The sequence below is a fragment of the Rissa tridactyla genome, chromosome W, assembly GCF_028500815.1.
Source record: "Rissa tridactyla isolate bRisTri1 chromosome W, bRisTri1.patW.cur.20221130, whole genome shotgun sequence".
Taxonomy (NCBI): domain Eukaryota; kingdom Metazoa; phylum Chordata; class Aves; order Charadriiformes; family Laridae; genus Rissa; species Rissa tridactyla.
The window spans coordinates 5,245,128-5,268,160 of NC_071496.1; positions in this window are offsets into that span (position 1 = coordinate 5,245,128).

Genomic DNA, 23,033 nt, shown 5'->3' on the forward strand with positions numbered 1-23,033 from the left:
TCTCCTGAGGTAATCTATGCCAAGGATGCGTGGAGCCTCTGGGCCAGTCACAATGGGATGCTTTTGCCACTCATTCCCAGTTAGGTTCACTTCAGCTTCCAAAACAGTTAACTGTTGGGATCCCCCTGTCAGTCCAGAAATACAGATGGGTTCTGCCGCTTTATAGCTTGATGGCATTAGGGTACACTGTGCACCAGTGTCCACTAGAGCCTTCTGCTCCTGGGGGTCTGATGTGCCAGGCCATCGAATCCACACAGTCCAATAAACCTGGTTGTCCCTTTCCTTCACCTGGCTGGAGGCAGGGCCCCTCTAGTTCTAATTGTAGTATCCAGCATCGACAAATCAGTTTGTGTGGCTTGCATGGGTTCGAATCCCATCCTTGGTATTCACTTCTTGCAATTACCAGTCAGGAGTTCCTTCGGGAGGATCAGAAACCCTTCTGCTTTGTCTGGGGAACTGCCCACTGGAAACTGGAGCAGCAATATTCCAGGAAGAGCCCCCATTTTTGATTGTTTTTCCTTGCAACTCATGTACCTGTGCCTGTAGGATCGAGGTAGGTTTACCATCCCGCTTTCTCATGTCCTCTCCATGGTCGCGGAGGTGAAACCACAGGGTGCCTCGCGGTGTATACCCTCTATATCCTCTTGAGCAGGAAAATGCTCTACTCCTAATAGCTGATATACTGGCCTGTACAGGTGGGGAGTAGGACCTATCCTCTTTGAGTTCCTGGGACTCCCAGAACAGTATTTTCACAGCTGAGACACAGGCGCGTATGGAAGTAGAAAGACTTTCTTCATATTGATGTAGTTGGACAGCTATTGCATTCACTATTGGTGCCTCTTCATCTCCCCAGCTCATTGTTGACAATGAGCTGGCATACGATGATGGTGCACTCTGTAGAAACTTCCACCATATGGGTTGAATACATCAGAGTTCATCTGGATCTGTGACTGAATGCGGGTCATCCAGGTCATGATAAATTAGCTCCTGCAAAGCTAATTCCCTCAGGTACTGGATACCTCTCTCCATGATGGTCCACTTGCCTGGGTGGCATATATCTTCCTTGAAGGGATACCTTTCCTTCACGGCTAACAGAAGTTGCCTCCAGATGTTGAGGGTTTGTGTTCTTTTTTCAATCGCCTTGTCAATACCCCCTTCCCTAGACAGAGCTCCCATCTTCTTGGCTTCCCTACCCTCTAATTCCAAGCTACTGGCCCTGTTATCCCAGCATCAGAGCAGCCAGGTGATAATTGCTTGCCTAGACGATGACTGAAATCTTTTCGTATATATCACAGCTCGCCCAGGAATAAGGATCGGGTGCTTACCTCTGGTTCTTCCTCCTGTTCTCATGATGACCCTGGTTCATCTTCATCCTTTGCTAAGCAAACTGATTTTTTTGCATATTTCTTCTGTATAGGGGCGACTGATACCAGCATGGTTGGGTTCTCTGGTCCTGTAGACACAGTGCTTGTCGAAGTGGTTGGAGTTGCCGCAGTGCTTGTCATAGGGGTTGGAGTAGCCACAGTGCCTGTCGTCAAGGTTGGAGTAGCCACAGTAGCCACAGAATGGCAGGGAGAAGAGGAAGAAAAGGAGGTGAAAGGGAGAGGAAAAAACTTGTGGGTTAAGATAAAGACAGTTTAATAGAAACAATAATAGAAAAGGAAAATAACAATAATAATAACAATAGTAACAATAATAATAACGACACAAGTCACTCTCACTGCCCGGTGAATTTTACCGTACTGAGTAGTGATCACGGATTCCGCCCCCCCCCCCCCCCCCCCAGCTAATCCCATTTATATACTGAGCATGATGTCTATGGTACGGAATATTCCATTGGCCATTCTGTTGTTCTGTCTATGCTCCTTCTTAGGTTCTATGGGAAGATGAAAAGAGTCCTTGAAAAACATAAACATCACTTAGCAACAACTAAAACAATATGCATTATTGACATTCCTTTCACAACAAACACTAGAAAGAAAATTAACTCTTTCCCAACTGAAACCAGGACATCACCTGACGATATTTCATCCAAAAGAAGCAAAAGTGCCTGCAAAACAGGGAACAAGCACCAGTCCTCCATCCTTTCAGGTGTGAAGAACCAGATAGGAGAAAACAAACCAACGTCTGAGCTGGGGCCAGAAGCCCTGGGACAAGGATGCAGCATGACCTCAGAAATGTGCCAGCTCTCCAAAAGCCCAAAAAGGGGGAAGGGGAGAGGCACTTCGGGCACTACATCAACTGTTTTCTACAAGACTACTTCAGAAAAACCATAACCCCAGCAGGGTGACATGCCTAAGCTCTCAATCACGGTACAAACAAGTTACCCCAGGTTGGCTATGGTGGTGCTAGTGGCCATGAAGTGTAACAATCTAAGAACATAAAGCAACAAAGTCTGTGGACACAGGGTAATATCTTTTATTAATTAGACCTACTAAAACAGTTGAAAAAAAACAGACCAGCTTTCAGCACATAAGCTTTTTCTCAGGTCTGAAATGGAAGTGTGTTATTCCAGGGGAGAGTCATGACCCACAGGGAGCACACAGTATCTGAGAAAATAACTGGATGCTGAGAGTCAGTGAATTCTTCACTCATATTTGAAATATTAAATAGTAGGGTAACTGCTGACTACCACAGCATTTGGTCAGGGGAAGTGAGTGTCTGGCTGCCTGACGGGGGTCTCCAAAAGACAGTTGGAGGCAGCCACACTGTGCTGGGCAGGGCAGACCCTCCTGTGGCCAGCCTGGCGGCCAGGCTGGGGCTGAAAACCTGCACACCAGGGACAACAACCAAACCAGCAGCCAAGAAACAAGTGCTGCCGAGGCTCTGAGGGATTTCCCAACAGCATGTCCATGACAACACATAGCTTTGCTCACAGCCTTGGTGGAAGTTATGCTGCCTGGCTTGGTGAAACTCCAAGGGCCAGTGCCTCGCTTGTGTTAAGGCTGAGCTGGGAATCTGTAAAGACTCCATGCTGCAAAGCACACAGCGATGGGGCCCTTTGTGGGTTTCAGAATTCTGCAAAAAAGAGGTTTACAAGAGATGTTTTTTCCAGCTGTTGAAAAAACTTGACACATCTCTACAGAGCATCTTCTTTTGCCTTATAGCCAATTTCAAGTACACCAAGAAAAATGAATATTTTCTTTCCATTGAGATAAATCTGTCATTGTTTGGGCCAGACTGGCCATGAAAATGAATGACAGATGCTCTCTGACCTCTCTCCCAGGGGAGCATATTCTTGCAAATTCTTATTCACAGCAGCTCTATTGATTCCACCGTGCGTGCTCCATTCTTTCCCAAACCCCATCTGTCCCAAAGCCAAAGTCAACAGAGCATCTCCCTTCAGGGAGAGGAGGAAGAGAGAGTAAGAGACTTATGAGACCCCGTCCAACCTGACCTTGAATGTTTCCAGGGATGGGGCATCTACCACCTCTCTGGGCAACCTATTCCAATGTTTCACCACCCTCATCATAAAAAATTTTCTTCCTTATATCTAGTCTGAATCTACTCTCTTTTAGTTTAAAGCCATTACCCCTTGTCCTATCGCAACAGGCCCTACTAAAACATTTATCCTCATCTTTCTTCTAAGCCCCCTTTAAGTACTGAAAGGCTACAATAAGGTCTCCCCGGAGCCTTCTCCAGGCTAAACAACCCCAACTCTCTCAGCCTGTCCTCATAGGAGAGGTGTTCCATCCCTCTGATCATTTTTGTGGCCCTCCTCTGGACCCACTCCAACAGGTCCATGTCTTTCTTCTACTGAGGAATCCAGAGCTGAATGTAGTACTCCAGGTGGGGTCTCACCAGAGCAGAGTAGAGGAGCAGAATTGCCTCCCTTGACCTGCTGGCCACACTTCTTTTGATGCAGCCCAGGATGTGGTTGGCCTTCTGGGCTGCGAGCGCACATTGACAGCTCACGTCCAGCTTTTCAACCACCAGCACCCCCAAGTTCTTCTCCTCAGGGCTGCTCTCAGTCCCTTCATCCCCAGCCTGTATTGACCTTGCACTTGGTCTTGTTGAAGTTCATGAGGTTCACATGGGCCCACTTCTCAAGCTTGTCCAGGTCCCTCTGAATGGCATCCCGTCCCTCAGGTGTGTTAACTGCCCCACTCAGCTTGGTGTTATCTGTAAATTTGCTGAGGGTGCACTCTATCCCACTGCCTATGTCATTGATGAAGATATTGAACAGTACTGGTCACAATACGGACCCCTGAGGAACACCAAAAAAAGGATCAGTAGCCATTGCTTCAACTTTCAGGGGTTCAGCACATTTCCTCTTTAACACTTCTTAAAAGTCAAGTGCTGAGGTACTCATGCAGTTCTTTCTTACAGCGACAGAGACAAAAATCAAGCAAGGGGAAAGGAAAAGGTCAAGAAAAGGTAATATATCCTCTGACCACTGTAACAAAGTCTAGAGTTTAGTCTTTAGGAAAATAGAGCTATCAATGCTCTGCTGTTTGATATTTGCATTGTAAGTGGCATTTCTGATTCGGCTTGGGCTTTTTGCACTGTGCCAGGTGTTAAAGACCTGTCTCTCTCGCAACTGTTCCTCCCTAATTTAGCATTAGCTATTTAGCAACAGCATTACAACAATTTCTTTGCACTGTTTATTCCCTGAAGCATTAAACACAGTTAAAAGCATGAAAAAAATCAATGTACATTTCTAGGATAATCTTTTGATATTTCCCCATTGGTTGCCTTATCTCTGGCTTTTCCTCATACTATTATTTTTGTCTGTGTAAAATCTGATAATATTCGAGAGTGTCTTGAAGATCAATGCCTCCGCAGAGAATAATTGAAACTCTTCACAAACTTCCCCTTGGAGTGAAAACAATACAAAAACTAAAGCTACAAACATCTGACATTTCTATGATTTTTTTTTTTTGGTCATAAGAGCACATTCTTTCATGTTCCCTGGATGAGGTTTCTGGTCAGTAACAGGTCATGATACTGGCCAGGCTGGCTCCTGGCTGCTGCACAGGTGCCCCAAGCAACTACTCCCCTGGCCACGAGGCAATCCAGAGAAGCTGCTCAGGCAAACTCGGTCCCTGCCCGTGGTGTGGCCACAGGTAAACTTCCCCACTCCAAGGGTGGATTTACCCATCTTTACTGTTGGCAGTGCAGTGTTCACTCATTTCCCACAGTCAAGACTGGGCCAGCAGGCAAGGGAGTCATTCTGTCCTTCTCATTTACCACCACACCACTGGCCTTTGCCCCAAAAGCTTTACAGTCTACTTTGAAGCAAGGCATAAACAAACAGAGGAATGACAATTGGAGATAAAAGGTGACCAGTGCAATGAAGTAATGACGCATGTCTGCTCTTGCCCAATTTAATGGTTACAAATAGTCTTTAAAATCAGCTGACCTTCCAACAGGTTCTGGGTTAATTATGTTGTGTGTGGTTTGGTTTTCCTATTTTTAATCAGATTTTTCTGTCCTCAGAGGTGTTCCAGAAGAAGTAATTGAGTGGAAACTACCTGTAAAAGGACAAAGTTTTTGACCTAGTTCAGAAAGGGAAGTTTGGAAAGAGTATGGGGGAATTCAAGGGAGGAGTGGAGAAATGAGTTGTTTAGGGTGCCCAACTGACAGCCCAGGGAAAGAGTGGAGAAGTCATGGAGGAGAGCAGATTAGGAACCAGTGGTCTAAGATATTTGGAAATCTGGGGATACAAATCCAATCCCATTTTGCTGGGCAAGCAACACACTCTTGTGCCAGGGCTTCCCAGCTGCAAAAGGGGGGCAGTATTATCTTTTTCTACCAGAGGTATATACAGAGAAACCAGAGAGATTGAAGAGAGTGATGTCTTTGAATATGGCAGTTGATAGCACAATACAAGAGTAAGAGCAGGAGCCTGAGGAAGAGGGCTAGCACCATGAATTTGCGAGTCTGCAGGGAATTTGCAGGGAGTCCATAGAGCTGTGCAGAGAAACAGCTTCTAATAAATAACAAGTTGGAGACAAGGAAAGCTAGGAATTTAGAAAAGCCATAAGGTGACCCTCTTTGCTGTGACTCACCCTTTAATAAAATTAAGATTTAACCTTTTCTGTAGTTTCATGTGGATAAGTCACAACCATCTAATATAGATTCAGCTCAGCAGATCTCTACTATAATTTCTTCCTGTGAAATAATATATTATTCCAAACGCTTGACTTCATTACTATGGCAGACAAATCACTGCTGTTACAGTACTTTTTTATGTATGATATGCACACCATTGCGTCTCTGCTCTGTTTACTATCCTTTTTAATTGTCTCCATCAGGCACAGAGTAACAAGAAACCCTACCAGTGTAATTTACTCTGCTCAGTATGCTATTTTGATAAAATATTTTACTTTCATATGACATCCCCAAAAATAAATAAATACAAGAATATTACTATGGTTGAAAAAACAAGCTAGTTAGGTAATGTCAAATTGGCAGACATTCAGCATCCTTCAGTTACCCACCTCGTACATATGCATTCTGGCATAGCCTTTAATTGACATGATCATACCCTTTTTTTTTTTCAGTGAAAACGTCATTAAGTACCCAGAGGGAGTGAGGACCCAGTACAGAGCATTCTGTTTTCTCCTTAATGTTTAACAGGCTTATTTTCTATAATCCTCAAAATCCTGCTCTGAAAGCAGACTAATTTGCAGCAGGAAAACTATGATGTAGTCACCATCATGGAAACATGGTGGGATGACTCGCACAACTGGAGTGCTGCATTAGATGGCTACAAACTCTTCAGAAGGGACAGGCAAGGAAGGAGAGGAGGTGGGGTGTTAGGGAGTATTATGATTGTGAAGAACTTAATGATGGTGACAATAGGGTTGAGTGTTTATGGGTAAGAATCAGGGGGAGGGCCAACGAGGCAGATATCATGGTGGGAGTCTGTTATAGACTGCCCAATCAGAATGTAGAGGCAGATGAAATATTCTACAAGCAGCTGGGAGAAATCTCAAGATCACTGGCCCTTGTCCTTGTGGGAGACTTCAACCTACCAGATATCAGCTGGGAACACAATAGAGCCGAGAGGGAACAGTCTAGGAGGTTCCTGGAGTGTGTTGGGAATAACTTCCTGACACAGCTGGTGAGGGAGCCAACTAGGGAAGGAGCCCTGCTGGACCTGCTGTTTGTGAACAGAGAAAGACTTGTGGGGGATGTGACAGTTGGAGGCCGTCTTGGGCACAGCGATCATGAAATGACAGAGTTTTCCATTCTCAGAGAAGCAAGGAGGGAGGTCAGCAGAACTGCTACCATGGACTTCCGGAGGGCAGACTTTGGTCTTTTCAGGAGCCTGGTTGACAGAGTCCCTTGGGAGGCAGTCCTAAAGGGCAAAGGTGTCCAGGTTATAAAAGCATTAGCAGAGTGTATGGAGTTTTCAGCACTGATATGTCATGTCTTTCCTCACTTAAAGACAAAAGCAGCACTGGACTCTTTCCAGCTGTGCACAACACATTTCCAAGCCTTTCACTGCACGAGGCAGCAGCCCCAGCCTATTCGCAAGTATACTTTATCTTTTTACTGAGGCAGTTTCCTCTATTAAAATGACGTTAAGCACAGTTCGAAGCTGCAGGCCGAGGGAGGTGATTCTGCCCCTCTACTCCGCTCTGGTGAGACCCCACCTGGAGTACTGTGTCCAGCTCTGGAGTCCCCAACATAAGAAGGACATGGACCTATTGGAGCGGGTACAGAGGAGGGCCATGAAGATGATCAGAGGGCTGGAGCACCTCTGCTATGAGGACAGGCTGAGAGAGTTGGGGTTGTTCAGCCTGAAGAAGAGGACGCTCCAGGGAGACCTTATAGCAGCCTTCCAGTACCTAAAGGGGGCCTACAGGAAAGGTGGGGAGGGACTCTTTATCAGGAAATGTAGTGATAGGACAAGGGGTAATGGTTTTAAACTGAAAGAGGGTAGATTTAGATTGGATATTAGGAAGAAATTCTTTACTGTGAGGGTGGCAAGACAGTGGAACAGGTTGCCCAGAGAAGTTGTGGATGCCCCATCCCCGGAAGTGTTCAAGACCAGGCTGGATGGGGCTTTGAGCAGCCTGGTCTAGTGGGAGGTGTCCCTGCCCATGGCAGGGGGTTTGGAACTAGATGATCTTTAAGGTCCCTTCCAACCCAAACCATTCTATGATTCTAAGGCTGAAAGCTTTTCCAGAAGGAAGTCTTAAAGGCACAGGAGCAGGCTGTCCCCATGTGCTGAAAAAATGAGCTGTAGGGGAAAAAGACCAGCCAGGCTGAACAGAGAGATATGGTTGCAACTCAGGGAAAAAAGGGGAGTTTATGGCCTTTGGAAGAAGGGGCAGGCCACTCATGAGGACTACAAAGATGTTGTAAGGCTATGTAGGGAGAAAATCAGAAAGGCCAAAGCCCAAGTAGAACTTAACCTGGCTTTGGATGTTAAGAACAATTTAAAAAGTTTCTATAAATATATTAGTAACAAAAGGAGGACTCAGGACAATCTCCATCCTTTATTAGATGGGGGCGGTAACATACTGACCAAGTATGAGGAGAAGGCTGAGGTACTTAATGCCTTTTTTGCCTCACTCTTTAGTAGTAGAGTTGGTTGTTCCCTGAGTACCCGGGCCTGTGAGCTAGTAGATAGGGACGGAGAGCAGAATGAAGCCCCCATAATCCAAAGAGAGATGATGAGGGACCTGCTCCAACACCTGGACATACACAAGTCTATGGGGCCAGACGGGATCCACCAAAGGGTACTGAGGGAGCTGGTGGAAATGCTCACCGAGCCACTTTCCATCATTTACCATCAGTCCTGTCAAACCTGGGAGGTCCCAGTTGATGGGATGCCCATCCACAAGAAGGGCCGGAAAGAAGATCCAAGGAACTACAGGCCTGTCAGTCTGACCTCAATGCCTGGGAAGGTCATGGAACAGATCATCCTGAGTGCCATTATGTGGCACATGAAGGACAACCAGGTGATCAGGCCCAGTCAGCATGGGTTCATGAAAGGCAGGTCCTGCTTGACAAACCTGATCTCCTTCTATGACAAAGTGACCCACTTGGTGGATGAGGGAGAGGCTGTGGATGTTGTTTACCTAGACTTTAGCAAGGCCTTTGATACAGTTTCCCACAGCATCCTCCTGGAGAAACTGGCTGCCCATGGCTTGGATGGGAGTACTCTTGGCTGGGTTGAAAACTGGCTGGAGGGCCAGGCCCAGAGAGTGGTGGTAAATGGAGTTAAATCCAGTTGGCAGCCAGTCATGAGTGATGTTCCCCAGGGCTCGGTATTGGGGCCAGTTCTCTTTAATATCTTTATCAACGATCTGGATGAGGGGATGGAGTGCACCCTCAGTAAGTTTGCAGACGACACCAAGTTGGGTGGGAGTGTCGACCTGCTTGAGGGTAGAAAGGCATTGCAGAGGGATCTGGACAGGCTGAATCGATGGGCCGAGGCCAATGGTATGAGGATCAACAAGGCCAAGTGCCGGGTCCTGCACTTGGGTCACAACAACCCCATGCAGCGCTACAGGCTTGGGGAAGAGTGGCTGGCAATCTGCCTGGCAGAAAAGGACCTGGGGGTGTTGGTGGACAGCCGCCTGAATATTACCCAGCAGTGTGCCCAGGTGGCCAAGGCGGCCAACAGCATCCTGGCCTGTGTCAGGAACAGTGTGGCTTGTATCACTAGGGAAGTGATAGTCCCCCTGTACTCAGCACTGGTGAGGCCCCACCTCAAATGCTGTGTTCAGTTTTAGACCCCTCACTACAAGAAAGACATTGAGGTGCTGGAGTGTGTTCAGAGAAGGGCAACAAAGCTGGTGAGGGGTCTGGAGACAAGTCTTATGAGGAGCAGCTGAGGGAGCTGGGATTGTTTAGCCTGGAGAAAAGGAGGCTGAGGGGAGACCTTATTGCTCTCTACAACTACCTGAGAGGAGGTTGTAGAGAGGTGGGGATCGGTCTCTTCTCCCAAGTAACAGGTGACAGGACAAGAGGAAATGGCCTCAAGTTGCACCAGGGGAGGTTTAGACTGGATATTAGGAAAACATTTTTACACTGAAAGTGTTATTAAGCATTGGAACAGGCTGCCCAGGGAAGTGGTGGAATTGCCATTCCCGGAGGTAGTTAAATGACAGATAGACATAGTGCTTAGCAATATGGTTTAGTGATGTTTTTTGTCAGAGTTAGGTTGATGGTTGGACTAGATGATCTGAAAGGTCACTTCCAACCTAGGCAATTCTGTGATTCTATGATTCTAATTAATTTCTGCCTGTATTTCTCTCATGCCACTACAGTACGCAAGTGCTTCAGAAACAACGTGTTAATTTTCATGGCAGCCTTGGGAGATGGGCAAGGGGTAAGGAGGTGTGGGAGGTGATAAACTTCATTTTACAAGAAGCAAGCCAAAATTGTGAGCCTCAGTGGGGACCTGACTCAAAGACAATGCCCCTGTTCCCATCCCACTCCAGATCTGAGAAGCATAAATCACCCATCCCCAAGCTGGAATACAGCTCTGGGCTCTGTGGTGTCGGCATACACTTTGGCTGGTGGCAGAGGCACCGGGACAGGCTGGTGCAAGCCCCAGGCCATGCAGCCCTGCCAAGCCACCCCAAGGGACACAGCGAGCTCGGGGAGCCCTGGGGGACAGAGCGCACCCGCAGGCAGTGCTATGGGGTGCACCAGGAAGACGTGGAGTTTTAGCCATTGAGCTCTCGGAAACTCCTACTCAGCCTGAATAAACCACATTTTAAAAAGCAAATAATCTGGACAAATTTGGGGAAATATCCTCAAAGCAACAGAAGGTTCATCTGGCTCAGCCCAGCTAGCTTTCTTGTGTGAAGCATGTGGGCAAGCGGCTCACTCTTACCGGAGGAAACCATCCTCTGTGCGGTCCAGGATTTGTACTCAAAAATAGCCAAGCTGTTTTGGCTGAAGTTTTCTAGCAAAATCAGCTTGACCCAGAGATCTGGTGAGGAAGTGCTCAACTCAGAGACTCACGTTTTATCAAAAGCTACAAAGTGACTGAAAACAGAATTTTACAATCGTAAGCACCAGATCACCATAATAATAAACTCTATTCCTCATAATGAGAAAAAAAGTAGCATGTCTGGCCATAGCCAAAATTGAGATTGATTTTGACAGTCTGACAGCATAGTTTTAATTGCTCTTTATAGCACAGCACTTTTGTGTAGCCTCATAATCAATTAGCAGTGCTGCCAGCAGCTAAACACAGCCGTGTTCGCACACCAGCTCAGGGAGATGGACCGAGGCAGTCTTGCCTGCTCTGGGCTGCAGATGGGCCAGCACTGCTCTGGCCATTACCACCTCCTGTCCTCACTGAAGTCAGGGGCACAACTGCCAGGGTTGCATTAACACATATAGCCATATGCATTGGAAAACCTTGTTACAAGCATACAGCTCAGGGCTACATTCAACACCAGGGGCTTTCTGATGAAGAAATCAACCCATATGAGTTTGAAGGACTCCACTTTAATCTTGACAGGTGAGTAGAGCAGTGTGGGTCTGCCTTGTCCAGCTGGTGGTGAAGTGCGGCCTTGGGGATGAAGGACCCTGGGCAGGATGCTCTTCCAGACAGCATTTTTTTAAGCAGCGTAGCCTGCAACAATCAGACCCTCTTGACATAGCGTGATTACTAAACAGCAGTAACAGTCAGAGACACCAGAGCACATATCATTTTCTGAAGCACTGACATGAGTTTTTACCCAGCTACTGTGAATAGAACAGATATGACTAGGTTTGAAACACAGCTGCTTAAAAAAAAATTTCAAAAAAATACATTTCTGAAAAGCTGACGGGTCAGGCAGATAGTCAAATGATCACCAGTTAGCTATACGTGGCAGATCTGTGCTGTAGACCATGCACTGCGTGTGAAGCCCTCACTGATGAACCTGAGAGGCCTTACACTGAACCAAATTCAAAATCCTGCATCAAGTGACATTAATTCACTTCTATGAGTCAAAGGCATCACAGTGCTGCACCACCACTGCCGCTTTTTAATACAATAGCCAAAGACTGGAAAGCCTCTGCAACAAACTTTCATATGTCTGTCTCTCAGAAGCCTTCGTGATCACCTTCTTTTACTTTAGTGGCAAAGTCATCTCTCTTTTGCAGCCCTTCACCAGGCAAAGAAGGGTGCCTTGAAGACAAACTATACTTGCTCTCAAAAAAAGAGAGGTCAGCATAGGCTTCAAACAGCACCTCCTCCTCCCTTCCTGAAACAGCTCTGAAGCTGGGACACATCCTTCTCGAAGTCAATGGAAAATCAGACAGTGCCCAAAGTTAAGGATGTGTTTATATGATTTCCTGATTAGGGCTGTATTGATAAATATGCTTAGATGCTTTTCTGAGTCGGAGCCAGAAACAATTCCCCCAATCCATCCCTTTTGCTTGAGACTCCTCGCAGCAGCAGATAGGCAACAGTTTTCATTAAATCTTTGTTATCAATGTGAGATTCAATGCATTACAACACTCTGACTGGGATCTCCACAATATTTTCAAGGAGAATGCAAAATTTTAAGCTCCACACAAGTGTACCAACCCACAGCAAACAGCTATGGGACTAGCGCACAGTGCAGTGTGAAACAAAGGTAAGAAACTGTTCCGCATTACAGCAAACACCAACATATTTTAATCTTGCTGTAAAACCAGCCAAATTAGAGACATTAAATTGAAGGAATTAATGTAACAAATTAGATTCAAATACCAAGGCAATCTGTCTGTAATTCTTACCCCAATTTACTAGCTAACAGGTGACTGCTTGTGTTCTGAGCAAGCACAGATTCTTACTGAGTAAAAATATGCAGTTTTCTGAATATTCTCATGGTAAACAATCATTTTAAATCTAAAGACAAAATAGAGCCTTTCTGTAGAAAGATCTGTCTGCTGAACTCTGAACACATGTGCTTTTTAAGTGGGCTTGGACAAAATATTTTATGTATATCAATCAAGTGACACCAATAGGCTTAGTAAAATCTTCTACCTCTGTTTTTTATGAGCTGAGAACAAAGAAAGTTACATTTTGGAGGAAAGAAGAGTAGCAAACCATGGCTACTAATATTCGAATGACAAAAACACCCGAGTGAATTCCAGATGTCAGCCATGTGTTATGGTTTAATAGTTCAGCTCTGAGTCACAAGCACAGAAAACCTATTACAAAACACATACGCCTGCCCATGTGTGTGCACACACACCAGTGTGAACTACTGTCCTGGTTTGAGGCAAAACAGAACCAACTTTCTGTTCAGTAATTTTACTGTGCCTCTTCTACCTCTCTGAAATTAACAGCATGTTGTGCAGAAAACTGTTCGTTTTCAGAGTGATAAGACTATAGTTTATAGTTAATGACAAGAAATGGTATGCAGAGAGGCTCTTGCTTATACTTGTTGCTATAACAGTCAAGGTCAGCTAACTTTGTTATTTGCCCTGTTGGAGGGTTGGAAACGGAAAAGCATAGAGGGGTCCCACCTGCAGGGAGGAGTGGACAGGACAGGTGTCATGGGCGGAGTGATTAACTTCACTTGTAAGAGAGAAGGAGTAAAATATTTATTGATATAAAACAGTGATTTAACAAAGTTAGTAGTGAATGCGACAGTGCTTTATGAGATTCGATGCCAGGGTACACTCGATTATTTACTGCATAGAGGCCAGGGTCAGACAAGCTGTCAGAGAGACCCTCCCGTTGACTCACGAGGTTCAGAAAGGACCCCCTGGCTTTCTAAACTCCTTCTCAGAGAGGAGTCGAGGTGTGGCTGGATCCAATCCTAGTCCCAGACTTGGTCAACAGTTTATGTCTAAAGGATTATATATGCGCAATCAATCCTTATATCACTCAGCTAAGATTTCAAAGTTTAGCATGCTCTCAGTCACTTACCGAGAATCTGTTGCGGCAAGGAATCTCTCAGCCTCGAGGAGTAGAACCTTAAGCGAGCATCCCCACTCAAGGGGAGATCCTGTTGTGCAGCCCGCTGCCATGCAGGAGAGCTCAAAGGGCTCTTGGGCTGTCCACTATTTGTGGAGTAAGATAATTGACCTATAGTCATATTCTCATGGGAACAAGATACCTAGGTCCCCACTCCAGACAGTGTTTTGGTTATGTTGCCAGCCATCTCCCACAGTTCAAGTGCAACTCATAACAACTCCCGCTGATGGCCATGGCTTGAGCAGGAGCCGGGAGGGGAAGGGAGTGCACACCACCACAACAGGTAACCCAAAATTGACCAACAGGGTATTCCATCCCATCTGCCCCACGCTCGGTTGTCCTGGTTTGGGGTGGGGCAGAGCCAACTTTCTGTTCAATGAGAGAGGCTCTTGCTTAACCTTGTTGCTGTGGCAACCAGGGTCAGCTGACATGGTTGTTTAACCCGTGGAGGGTTTGCACCTGTGGGGACGAGTGGACAGGTCAGGTGACCCAAACTGACCAATAGGGTATTCCATCCCGTTGGCCATGCTCAGTATAGAAGCTGAGGGATCAAAGGGGCCAGGTTGGCTTTTCTTCAATGGCTCTTATTCTTCAATGGCTGCTGTCTGAGGAGGACCCTGTCAGCTCATCTGCCTTTTGATCCCAGTCAGTGTGTTCTAGTTCCCATTTGTCACTGAGTCTAGTCTGGGACTTTCCTAGTGCCTGCCAGTGACATCTTCCTAGGAACTTGATCTGGTTTTGTGTATATATATAGTATCTATTTCATTATTTCCTTTATACTTTTTTATTAATATTTCATTAAAGTAGTTTAGTTTTTTTTCTAAACTCATAACTCTCTTTATCTCTCTTCTTTCTCTCCTTGGATGACATCAGTATAAAAGCTGAGGGTTCAAAGGGTCAGCTCTCTTCCTTCAATGACTGATGTCTGAGGAGGACCCTGTCTGTTTGTCTGCCTTTGATCCTGATCCATGGGTTCCTGACTCCAGATCTGGAATCCACTTCTCATCTATCGCTGAGTCCAGTCTGGGACTTCCCCAGTGCCTGCCAGTGATGTCATCCTGAGAGCTTGATACAGTTTTGTATATACTGTATCTATTTCATTATTTCCTTTTTATTTTATTATTAATATTTTCATTAAAGTACTTTAGTTCCTTCTAAACTCATAAATCTCTTTATCTCTTCTCCTCTCATCGGAGCGAGAGGTGGGGAGGCCATCTGTTGTCTGTCATTGGCCTAAACTCGTCGTTGACCTAAATTCAGCCTAAACATGACAACTACTTGAAAAAGAAAAGTCATATTTTTCGTGGCATTGGTAGCACTCAGGAAAAGCGGTTAATCTGAGCTGAGGTGGGAGAAAATTAGCAAAGTTTGTCCTGTGCCACAGACCAAGGGCATGATAATTTGTAGTTTTAACATTGACAAATAATGAATTAATGCTGAAGAGAAATTAAACGCTTACTTCACAAGTGTCATGGTCCATGTGTATCTCTCAGCTTTACAGGACACCATATTCTGTAAATTAAACTTTATTTCATGAGCTCATTAAGAAATAGAACAGACACACAACAAACAGGGTCTCAATCCCCTTTGAGCAGGCTAGTCCGTCACATGAATTCACTTATTCACCACTCAAGTCATAAGGTTTCATAACCTATATCCTGTAACTCTTAATTTGTGCACTTAAGTAAAATAAAATAGTTACCTAGCTGATGGTGAGCGTGCTCATCCTTCTACTGCATCATGGTGCAGGCATTCCCTGTATCACACCAGGAAGCAACAAAAGCCTCAGCAGTCCAGCTGCTGTTGGATACGCTTCAACAGCTTTTTGGGTAAGCTGATGTTTTATATCTTCCAGCTTGGAGGTTTGGTCTATACCATTTCCATAAATTAGCAGATTTTGAAGAAACTGCCAGACAAAAGATAATGGCTGCTGGAGACAGCAATCTACAGGTGATAATGGCTGCATCATGGCCCTTTAGCTTTCTGGCCACTTGTCCTGCCTACATGGTGCGCTCTCTTTGACCTAATGGCGCTGCTCCCAGCATACATCAGGCCTTAGTATGAGCTGGGTTAGCCAAAAATCTGAGGAGTTGAGTGAACAATCCCAATAAGCAAGCGTAATCCTTTAAAATCCTGAAAGTCTAATCACACTGTGTCTTGAATAATCACTAGCCTAAATAACTCATACCCCTGCTGCGTGAAACTCATGGAAATCCAAGTAATTGTTAGTCCAGATCTTTCAAACAGTAATATTTATATTGTGGTTTATTAGGTCCTTTGACTATTTTTTTCTTCTCACATAAAAGGAATAAATATCCATGGCACCGACACATACCTCATCTTCTTTCTGTCAAAGAAACGTAGAGGAGAACTGTTTATTGCTCCGTGCAGTTTGTGGCCATGAGCAGACACCCCTCGCTGGGTGGTTTTGACTCTCCCTGGCTTTGGGTGGTGGACTCACAGCAGAGTCAGGAAGCGAAATGCTCCCTTCTCTGCTTTGCTCTGGTTTTGCTGCCTGCCCAAAACAGGGACCTGCATGCAAAGGGAATAATCTACTTTGTCTCATCAATTTTTCACTCATCCCTTCCTTCTGGAACTAGAATTGCCCATGCCGCACTCCCACGTGCTACAGTCAGCCTGCTCCCTCCCTCCCTCCATCTGGGCGGCCCTCCCGGAGGCAGATTAAGACGCTTCCGAACCTGGACCAATTGGTCTCGGGGAATTTGCACAACCGTGAAATTCATAAGGAGCTATGGACACTTTGCCACCCCTAAGAAACTGTACCTGTTTATACTCCCAAACACCTTGTATGTTTTCTTGGCCAATTTCAAATGCATACTTGTATTTGGACATGCACACGGCAAGTCTATGCGCCTACACAGCCACTTGCATGTGCAAACCTGAGCCAGATAGGCCGGTATGTCAAGTGCATGTGTCAAGGTGCATGGTAACCACATGCTACTCACTTTTTAATGAAAGGACTATGTTTAAAGAAGGTGTATTAGAGGATTTTTAAGGACTCCATGAAAGGACAAGTGGGATAGTGGCAATGAAGCGGCCCAAGCAGAATTACTTCAAAGGAGGTCACTTGGCTCGAGAGGGGAAGAAATGAGCAAACTTCAGCCGGGGCAACCACAGCAACGCGCTCCTCAGCAGTGGAGCTGGCTGATATCTGCCTGTTCCATGGGGTCTCCTGGCTGCGCTTCTCAGCTGCTGGAAGATGGTCTTTAGATTAAAGAAACTGAAATTACACTGATGCTGTCTCTGTCCTGGTCTTGAAAAGCAAAAGACCGACAGCGCTTGCTAAGTACCTGTGTGCTGACAATGTGTCAGAGGTTTCACTCTGCCCCAGGGGCTCCTGGAAAGAGGACGACCCTCTGCTTGGGAGCTCACAGGAGGTTTTTATATTTCTTCCAAAGTTCCCTCCACTTTAAAGTGCAGACTTGGGGGTAGGGGAGGAGGGATGCTAAAGCACACTGAAAAAAAACCCAAAACAACCACCAAACAGATTTATGCTCCAGTCTTTGCAAATTAAGACTTCATATGGAAATTTGGACAGGTGCAGTGTTACCAGATCTGGCAATGGCAACCCCCTGCCCTATATAGCTGACTCTTATTTATCTTGCTGTGGTTTCCACTTCGCCGATTCCTGTGGCAGCGAGGATTTTGGACTCTGTGTCACTGAGAAGCAGCAGTTGGCGCTCTGCTGTGGTGGCAGCAGGGAGGAACCAGCCCCTGGCGCACCCTGGGGCCTAGCTCAGGAGGGAAACCTCTGCCCACTGGCTCTGCACACTGGCCGTCGCGGTTGCTGCGCACTCAGGGGCAGGCACGCATTGCCAGCGACACCTTGTCACAGAAATACTGCTTAGCTCCTGCATGGAAATGGACACACAACATACAGAGAACACCAGATTCTCGTGACATTGCCAGCACAGCCTTAAACAGCTCCAATGCAAGCAGCAAGCAAGGTGTTTCCAGGCTACCCTCTTTTAAAGCATTATAAATATTGCATATAAACCTGGCCCTAATTTTGACAACTCCTGGAGAAACTCCTGAAATAAGTGTCTCTCCCTGAGCTGTTGCTGTTTGTAGCAGCTACAGTGGGAAAGTGTGCCTGAACAACAGGGGCACGAGGAGGTTGGCTCTGTGGGCACGACCTGGTTGAAGGCCAGGTCATGCTATGAGGTTTGCAGACGTACATCACAGGACAATAGCATTTGCATGATTTTTCATCTGCAGTAAGACTCAATGGGAAATAGGGCAGATGGGAGTGAAGCAGAGAGGGCACGAGCTGGCACTGGAGAGAGGAGAAGGCAGTGTAAGGCAAAACTAGATTAAAAAATAGATTAAAAAGGACAGAAATGCCATGCAAGGGGGTCATCACAACTCGGCAAAGACAGGTGGCTGCCCCAGCGGGCTGAGAGGTGTGCAGATCAGGGCTGCTGGTGAGGGGAGGTAGGTGTCAAGGGGCCACCTCCCTGAGCACACACAGGGTGGCCCCCAGGGACTGGGGGTTTCTTTAGCCACAGCAAAATAAGCCCTCTGGAGAGGTGAGGCTGGATGCACACCCCACCAGCCACACCAGTGCAGGGCGAGGCTGCTCTGCACACACCTGAACCCCCTGGGAGCAATGTTGGGGAGGGGGTCATTTGTAAGGAGCCTCTTGACAATGCAGCCTGGCAAAATGCGCATCGAGTGCCAGCAGGTTTTGTTGGATTTTTTTTTTTATGATTATTTTTCATAAAAGCCTACCTGCTTCAGAAATATTGTCATGGAAATAAAATAAAATAAAATAAAATAAAATAAAATAAAATAAAATAAAATAAAATAAAATAAAATTTTTGGCTGCTGCCAAAACCGTGTTAGAATAGCTCCATCTTGTGGAAATCAGCAGCCGAAGTGTGAGCAAACAATGATAAACTGGAAGAAAAACTGTAGGAACATGTTGTCAACGTGCTCTTGAAATGCATGTGCCAGTTGTGGCTTTGGTTCCCATCTGCAGGGGTTTTGCTAGTCCCTTCCCTCCTGGAGTTTCACTCCAAGCTGCAGGTTTTAATAAAATGAAAAAAATCTTTGCACAAAGTCAATGGAAACAGTATATTTTATCTGACTTTTGACATATAACTGTAATATTTACATGGTTACTTGTGCTCAGAGCTCATGGGAAAGTTTGGGGCTGGATGGTGGCTTCAAGCTCTGCCACACAGAGGTCCAGTTCAGACCATCTCCAAAAGAGACTCCTTTTCGCTCCATCACTCCCTGCCTCCATTGTTTAATTTACAGCTGCATTCTGTACCTTGCTCAGCATTTCTTTCTCATCTACATCATCCAGTTTCCCCTTCTCGTTTTGCAGATCATTTAAGGAGTGTCTGTACCCCCGTGTGTGTGCTCATAAATCAGAGAGACCATCTGTATTGCAGAGCTCAAACACGTTCCCATCTTTGAAAGAGCTTCCAGTTTAGATAAGCAATGTTTTAAATCACAAATATGAAGCAAGTACACAGCATTAAATCCATGAGTTATGTTTTAAAATAATAATTACTCCCTCTTTCCTAATGTACAGTTGGATTTATTCTCCTGTTTATCTGGACTCTGAGTTTTACCCTTTATCCTTTTATAACAGAGTTTATCTTGCAAGTCTGTCTAATCCATGTCCAGGGGGACAGGGGAGATGAGAAGTGGATTTTAGCATCAAGGACATGGCCTTTTGGTTTTGCACTGTTACCACCACTTAGAACCATCTAAGAAAATACTAAATCTTTCAGGTTTAAGAGGTCTGACAAAAATCCCATGAACTGCACAAGACATCAACAAGCCACCAGCATAGATCACTGAACACAGATGCAAGGATCTCCTTGGGTGAAACCACTCAGCTGCAAGGTGCACAAACATATAAAAAATGCTAAGAAGATTAATTACCCCTTGGACTTCAGGGGAGCTCTGCATTGCTTTGCCAGGCTCAGGGTATCCCAGAGCACCTTAGCAAACAGCACCTGCTCAGCATGTTGTCACGAGAGTTGGAGCTCACTCCCACGAGATGGCAGCAGAAAGGCACAGCAGCATGCACTGCAGAAATCCCATACCTCTGGCCACAATGAGGTCCAGGCTGATGGCAGTCTAGAAATGAGACCTAGAAAAGAAAGGCCATGGAAAATGCTATTAACTGAAAATCTATATACAGTCATGACTAAAGGAAGGCACCCCAGAGTAACCAGCCATATTTTCCTCTGGCAGTGGGTAACCCACTATATCTGTTACAAACTCCAGCTCCTTCCCCTTCCCTTTGTCCCCTTCTCTCTGAACAAGAACCTCCTCGACCCCCCGCCTGCTCCGCACTGCCAGGCATCACTCCTCCACACCAAATGATAACACAGGATTTGGTCCAGTAGCAAACCACACTTTGCTGTATGTGCTGGTTAGGCAGCTGAAAACCAGAAGAGACAAATGGTAAAACTAAGTAAAAGGATAATTTGGGAGGTGAATTTCAGAAATCTCATCTGAAAATGCAGGCATTTCACTTTCTGCCATTGTTCACCCCACCATATTCTCCAAAGAGTTATTTCTACTTGTGTGTAAAAAAGACCATCTATATAGTACTATTGCCCCTCCCAGCCTGTATCATTTAATGAGGTCAGGCAAACCCTGGCCAGGGCAGGCTTACCGCTCACAGAGCAGCATATTGAAAAACACTGCTATTTCTGTCACAGCAACGCAACAACGCGTAGGTACTTTGGGAACTGCCTCTGTTTATTAAAATATAGGGCCAGTGCTCAACCCCTTGTGTTTCTTTAAGACCCACTGTTCTGTAATCTAGGGAAAAATATACATCCCTGGAGTGCTGCAGACTGAAAGAAACCTGTCTCTGCCCCCAGGCAGTACAGCTCAAATCGTGGCAAACTACAATTCACACACCTGCTGGGAACATTTCTTTAAACATGCTTTTGTCTCCGTAGGCTGGAAATGATGGCCCTGACCAACAGCCACAGGAGCCAAATGCTCAGCGAAGCAATGCAGCAGGGGGGACAGGGGCTGCAGCTCCAACAGCCCACAGATGCTGTGGAGGATGTTACGCAGAGGAAAGAGTCAATTGTTCTGAATAGTCAACAACAAAATAAGGAACAAGTTAAATTAGAGCAAGGAAAATATAACTACACCAAGAGGAAAAAGCCTATAATTGACTGCAAGTGTGATTAGGCAATGGGCCCTGGTGCCAGAGGAAGCACTGACTATTAGCTGACATCATCCTAGCGAGACTTCATCATCATTGCCTGTGGGAGGATGGAGCCCAGCCACAGGAATGAGCTGCATGACCCGCTGGTAGCCCCTTCCTTTTGGGGCTAGGGAGATTAGCTGCCCAGGCCCTCCCTGTTACAGGCCAAATAGTGGAGTGGTTGTTCAGCTGCTCCCAACTGCCCCAAGAGAGCCCAAAACTACTGGGGTACAGTCTATTGAGCATTTCACTAGGTTTTTTTAAGTTACTGCAAAAAGGTAGATAATGCTATTGCTCATTTATGGCCTTAATATGAAAGCAATTGTTATTTTGGAGGAATAGCAATATGCAAAGAATTAATACAAAGCCAAGCCGCAGTGCAAAGCTCTGGTGTGCTTGCTCTAATGGCAATGAAACCTTGCTGAAGACTGTGTTGCCGAGTGAAACACTTTCAAATGACTAATCACCAATCTGCAGACAGTTACCCCTTGTAATACTGTAGGACATTCATCCAACAATCTTTCAGAGAGCTGAGGAGTAAATCAGGCTGTTTCTGACCTGGATCTGACAAACCCATCAAGTCTAACAATTTGGCAAATTGTTCTCTTTGCATATACCTTTGCAAATGGGGACTAGGTATTTGGTACATATAAAAAAACCCAACATGTGAAAGCAGGTGTTAGAGTGGGTGGGATTTCTGGAGCAACTATCTGATGGAAGAAGTGACTCAGGGCTCCAGGTCATTGGTATCTGCTGAGGCCAGCAGGTGTATGAGGCACAGCTCCAGTGAGGACTACCATGGGATTGCCCTGCACTTGCAGGACCGCTCACCTCATTTTCATGTTGTTAGTCTGGCTGGGTGGTAAGAACTTCCCCTTTCAAAACCATCTGATAGAAACAGCTCACTAGCAGCATCCAACCACAGCTCCAGCAGCCATGCTGAGAACAAAACCCTGAATTTTAGCAGTGAAGTCTGTTTCTTCTCCCCTCAGCAAACCAGATCAATCAAGGATTCACGTTTGGCAAAATCGCTGTGAGCATAGGGACTTCAGCGCCACATCTCTGAAGCATGATGAGAACAAAGGAACCAACATCGCCCTGTGGTAAAATATAGTTTGGGTGTCAATATATTCCTGACTGGAGCAGCATGCTTTTTACCTTGTTACCTCACATGCAGTCATACCCATTGTGGGAAAGCAATGGAAGATCTGCGAGGAGGATTGTAAATACGCTCAAGTGACTCGCACCTGGGGTACTGGAAAACACATATATCACACTAATTGTTATTCAGTCTGGGTGCTTGCAAGAAAAACGCTTGCACTTAGATGACAGAAGTCTGTGATGGACTCAGGGACACCTTATCTAGCCGCTTGAGAATCCTGGCCTGTTGTGGAAGAAGATCAAAGCACAGTGGGAAAACTATGCCTGTTTGAACCTTATAAATACAAGCGAGAACATGGAGTCCGCGTGCGCTCTTGCTAACAAGGACTCTCTCACTGCCAAGGACTCTTGCTAACAAGAACTCTCTCTCGCGCTGCAGTGCCCGCGGTCCCTGCTTGCGTGCCTCTGCCCGGGTGTTGCTTCGGAGATTCCCTGGTCTGCGAGGTATCGAGATTAAATTTGTTCTTTCCTTTCATCCATGGTGTGTGGTTGTTCCTGCGTCCTGCCTGCATTGGCTCACACATTTGGCATAGTCGGCAGCTCCAGGAACAACCATGCCATGGCTGAGGAAAAAACGGTGGGCTGAGGGGGAAACTGAGATGTCTTCCTATATTTTGGGATGGCCCAGTACTGAATATTGGACTCCCGTTGCTGCTTTTCTGGCTCAATTTACTCCGCCACTGGCATGGCCTGAATTAGATGACAGAGCAGCGATTACCCCCCAGGCAATTGAAACGGCTACGCGTCGGTTGCCATGGAAAACGGCATCGTGTTCTTTGTGTGAAT